General features: G+C 60.1%; 1 long non-coding RNA gene across 4 annotated transcripts; it reads right to left on the reverse strand.

Moving 5' to 3' along the window:
* Positions 1 to 1,065: 1,065 nt before the first annotated feature.
* LOC148092737 (uncharacterized) lies at positions 1,066 to 4,078 on the reverse strand. 4 transcript variants are annotated; one of them, XR_015714770.1, is made up of 3 exons: positions 3,882 to 4,078; positions 2,027 to 2,121; positions 1,066 to 1,911 (listed from the first exon to the last, which is right to left on the reverse strand). It is a non-coding gene; the product is annotated as an uncharacterized LOC148092737 (long non-coding RNA). The 4 variants fall into 4 exon arrangements; XR_015714768.1 differs by lacking the exon at positions 3,882 to 4,078 and adding an exon at positions 2,944 to 3,062; XR_015714771.1 differs by lacking the exon at positions 3,882 to 4,078 and adding an exon at positions 2,976 to 3,061.
* Between the last annotated feature and the right edge of the window lie 1,125 nt (positions 4,079 to 5,203).

The following is a 5,203-nucleotide window of genomic DNA, read 5'->3' on the forward strand; positions in this document are numbered from 1 at the left end:
GCTGACGCTTCCCTCCCCTCTCTTCCCCCATTCCCACTAAGTTAACCTCTTTAGGGTCAGACACCCGGTCTGCCCTGTCCCTTCCCTCATCCCCTGCGCCTAGAACGATGCCGGGAACACAGGCGATGCTCAGTAAATGCCTGCTGAGTGCCGTGTGGGTGAAAGCAAGCCGCAGCCCCCTCCGTGGCTCGGCAGGGCACAGGACTGCGTCTCTGCCGGCTCCGATGGCACAGTGTCGTACGCTGCCTGAGTTATTAGCTTCCTAGGGCTGCCCGAACCAGGTACCACCAACGGGGTGGCTTAACACCGTAGACACTATTCTCCCACGGTTCTGGAGGCCAGGAGCCTGCAATCAAGGTGTTGGCAGCGCCCGCCCCAAAGGCCCCGGGGAGAATCCTTCCTGCCTCTTCCAGCTGCTGCTGGTTGCCAAGTGATTCTTGGCGTGTCTTTGCCTGTAGCGGCCGCACTCCAATCCCTGCCCGCAATCCCCGCGGGGCTTTCTCCCCGTGGGTCCCCGGTGAGTGCTCCTCTCAGGAGGAGCCGGTCGGGGAGGGTGAATGTGCCCCACTCCAGCCCAGCCTGACCTCATGTTCAGTTGATTACACCTGCAAAGACCCTATATCTGAATAAAGTTCCATTCATAGGCACGGGGGTTAGGGCTTCAACCTATCTTTTGGGCCATACACTCAACCCACAGCAGAACCCAACACAGTACTGAGACTAGGGGCTCCGGGAAAAAAAATTCCTTTCAACAGACTTTTCCGTGACCCCTACCTGAGGTTCCTGCTTGGGTTGGATGCCAGCCCGAGGCAGTTCGCCTACCTGAGGACGATGCCCGTTGAGCCCTCCCAAGCTCAGCCTCCTGCAGGCCGGGACCTGGTATGTCAGTAGCTCTCATTGAATCCCCTGGTTGCCAATTGTTCTTCTTCCCGCAGGAGCCGACCACGAATGCACCAGAACAGCTTTCACCTGGCATGTACCACACTGGCTGCGAGGGAGACTTAATATTCACTCTGGTTGTATAACTGTAGGCTTTTTATTTTTATTTTTATGGGATAGAGGGTCTAATCTGGGAACCTAACGACCATTTATAACGCTGCATTTGTCCTTAGAAACACTGAATTGTACATTGACTTTATAATCTAAATTACAAATAAATTGGGGTTATATTAGGTATAAAAAAGTTAAAGATGAGGCAAGAATCAAATAACAATTCGACAGCAACATACAATCCCAGGGGAATAAACTGACAACACTTACAAGTGCTATTGCTTCCAGAGAGGCATTTGTACATGAGTAACTCCAAACCTCAAGGGCACCGCTCTGACGCCGAGCTCTACTCAGTGCCGTGGGAGGCTCCACGTTCCTCCTTTTTTCTGGACCGCCAGGCCTGCCCGTTGCTTCAGAGTCAAACATGGGTAGAAACTGGCTCTATCTGTAAATGCTGACCCTGCGATGGACTCCCAGCTTCCAGATTCAGTATACGAACAACTCACCCCGTCCTGCCATAAAGAAGGGAGCTTGAAGAAATGGGATTCACCCAGGCAGTGGTCTCGCTGGGAAGAGATGGTGGTTCGAGGCCACCCTGAGCCGGCCACAGGCGGGCTGGCTCCCTGCCCGCTGGAGGGAGAATTCCAGTACTTTCTTCCATTGTTGGGTGAATGGGGGGATTTTATGGGGTGTTGTTTTCTACTGCAGGACACACCTGTCTCCTGTTTCAAGAAGAGGCCAACACACGCCATTACCTCCTCATAAGAATAACAGGTATTTGCTGGGCTGCTCTAAATCCGCAGTGTTACCCGATGTCGTGAAAGACCCCTCAGCCGTCAGGCGGGCCTGGGTCCTGGAAGTAGGGAGGGCAGGCAGGAGTGAGATATTTCTTTTAACTGTCTACAAGTAAAAATCTTCGATCTGAAACAGAAAATGATGTTAAGCTGGGCCTGATGTACCAGAGGCTCTTGTGACATAGGAACAATATTTGGCCGAAGTGCTGCCTTTCTGAGTCAACACACGGGTACCCACACACCTGCCAGGTCTTAAGAGTCCTCGGGGCCCTCTGTTCTGGGACGGAGGCATCATGCCTTTGGCGTCAGCACGTTCCCGGCCAGGAGAACCTAGCCGCTGATGGAAAGAGCACAGACATTATCCCTTAATAATTATGCTCTGGCTGAAGGACAAACCAGCCACCCCTGTATCTTAAAGCGAATCTCTGAAAGCGTTCTGAAAGCCCATCGATCTCCAGGCTGGTCTCCAATAGATGGAGAGAGGAGTGGAATATTCGTATTTATTCACCAAACACCCCTTGAGTCCCTATTGTGTGAAAAGCCTTCCTTTACGGCTCTGCTACGCATAATACAAAGATGAATGAACAAAACGCCTGCTTTCAAAGGAGGGAGAACTCTTGTTGCCATTCTGGGCAAAGCATGAAGTGTGCCCTACAGATAGACCCAGGCGGGGTTTCTCACTAGGCCCTCCCTTCCCGTGGGGCGGATCTGAACCTGGACAGGTGACGGGCAAGATTTTCAATTTGTAGAAGCAACGTGGAGGGTGGGGTGAGATGGAAGAACATTCTAGGCAGGGAGGAAAGCGTGAGCTGGAGGCGGAGTTCCCCAGCTGGCCTGGCAAGGTGTCATACAAGGAAGCAGAGCACGGCGGGAGCTTCGAATGCCAGGTAACTGAGTCACTGTTTTACGCTTCAGGTGGAAGGCTGGGTGAACAGAAACTTTATTATAACCTGGTTCTGTCCGGGACAAACTGGGACCTCAGGTGACACTAGCAATTGGGAAACTGCAGGAGCAGCTTTGACTGGGAGACTTCATTACAGAGTACGGGGTGGGGGTGGTGGGGGGTGGGGAGGGCTGGGGGCAGGCCTAGGAGTAGTGTATCAGTTCCCTGGCTGCTACCACAAAGTACCACAAACGGGGTGCTTAACATAATAGGAACCTATTCTCTCAGGGGTCTGGAGGTAGCAGTACCAGGCCCAGGCGTCGGCCGGGCCACCCTCGCTCTCCAGGCTCTCGGACAGGATCCTTCCTGGCCTCTCCCGAGCTCCTGGTGCTGGTCGCAGTCCATGGCCTGTGGATGAATCACAAGGTCTGCCTTCGTTGCGTTTTCCGTGTGTCTTAGCATTGTCTTCCTGCTGCAAGCCCGTCTCAGGCGCCCCCCTACTCTAGAATGCCCTCTACTAACTGAACTACATGTCAGAACCCCAATTCCCAGCGAGGTCACATTTGGAGGTTCTGGGGAAGATATGAATCTCGGGGTACATTCCTCAACCCAATACAAGCACCAAACAGGGAAGTCTGACTAGGTGAGGATGCTCCTGTCGGGCAGGGGGGCATCCGGAGGGCCACAGGGGAGTCCAGAGTGTGGGACTGCGCTTACTTGGGCAGCGTCCCCCAGGGGCCCACTGGGTGCATTTAGCCAGGGTGCCCTTGAAATGCCAGGACAAGGCTGGCAGGCTGCCCACTGCCGCCCATCCTGTGCGCACCCCCCATCTTCTCAAGTCTGGCTCCTCTCTCCCTCCTCTGAACAAGGGGAGACGTCTACTACTAGAAACCAAACCGGAGGTGAGGCTGGGTGATGGCAGTTCAGGTCATGACTCGGCTGCTTTAACCTGGTCACCTTGGGCAAGTCCTGTGACATCCGAGTCTGTTTCCTCCGCTATAAAGTGATCCTGGGAGGGCGTTGGAGAAGGAGCCTTCTGGCTCTGGAAGCTGTGACTTTAGGCGGGAGAAGAGGAACCATGCTCCGCTGCCCGTTAGGGCACCTCCCACAGGACCCTTTGCCATCCCCATCTTTTTCCCCAAGTCCATCTATCGGACAGCATTTGTGGCTGCCAACAACAGAAAGTGATTATCTTGAGCACAACGGGGACTTACTCGAAGGCTGATGGGGGCTGGCACCAAGAAGCACCTGGCCCATGTACCCCGCTGGGTCGAATCTGGTCCCCCCCTCGCCGGTGAGCCCCGTGTCTGCATCTCTTGCTCAAGGGTGGCGGTCCTGGCAAGAGGCTGGGTCCTGGGCATGCCTTCCAGCTGGGCTGGGTGTGGGCTGAGAAGGGCACGATGCCCCCAGGGAGCCGGGCTGCTGATAACAGGAAGAGCTGGCGGTGGGCAGCCGGGGGAACAGGCGCTGCAGCCAGGGAGGGCCTGGGATTCAGCCGAGGATGGAGGGCTCGGTGGCTTATTTAGCCGCCGGTGCCTCCCGAGTTGCAGCTGCCCGGTTAGACCGTGGCCGCTACTGCTTGACCGGAGCGCCGAGCTCGCCTCTGCGGGCGGAGGCCTCGGCCTGGGCTCGGGCGGCCGGCGGCGCCCCAAAGTTCCTCGCTGTTCACGCCGCACCCCAGGAGCCCGCTTCCTGCGGGACGCGGGACGGCGGCTGGGGCCTCACAGGCCGCTGTTCAAACCAAAGGCGAGACTGTAACACGGGCTTTACGCGCAGCCTGGCCCAGAGGACACGCCGCCCAGCAGCGCTCCCGGCCACCCCGAGAAACGCGGCGGGTTCGGGCGCCACCGTGTCGCGCGTGGGGCTCCGCGGCGCAGCCCGAGCGGACTCCCCCCGCACGAAACGCCGCCGAAAAGCGCTGAATGGGAACGTGGGTGGCGTCAAGTAGGGACCAAGTTTTCTCCGAGCGAGCCCGAGTCCCGGTTACACCGCGGGGGGTGCGGGGAGGGCTCCCCCAGGGCGGCCCTGCGGGCCCGGGCCTCCCCTCCCCGGGCGGCCCGCCTGGGTCCCGGGCCAGCGCCGGGCCCACGCCGGAGGCCGGAGGGGACGGTCCCGACCGCCACGGCCCGGCCCCCCCCCCCCCGAGGCGCGCAGCAGGGGACTGAGACCCGAGGGGCCGCCTCCGGGGAGCGCGGGGCGCCCGCGGCTCTGAGCTCACGGCAGCTCCAGGCCGCCCCGTGGCCCCGCCGCCCCCGGGCCCGTGCGCCCCGGACCCCGCGCGCCCCGCCCCTTCGCGCATCTGCGCGCCCCGCCCCCGCCCCGCCCCGCCCCCCGCGCGCCCCCGCCCCCCGCGCGCCCCCGCCCCCCCGCGCGCCCCCGCCCCCCGCGCGCCCCCGCCCCCCGCGCGCCCCCGCCCCCCGCGCGCCCCCGCCCCCGCGCGCCCCCGCCCCCCGCGCGCCCGCCCCCAGCGCCCCGGGCCGAGTAGTGGGCGCGGGGCGGCCGCTGGAGGAGGCGGGAGGAGGCGGGAGGAGGCGGG

The sequence above is a fragment of the Miniopterus natalensis genome, chromosome 7 (genome assembly GCF_054644295.1).
Source record: "Miniopterus natalensis isolate mMinNat1 chromosome 7, mMinNat1.hap1, whole genome shotgun sequence".
Taxonomy (NCBI): Eukaryota; Metazoa; Chordata; class Mammalia; order Chiroptera; family Miniopteridae; genus Miniopterus; species Miniopterus natalensis.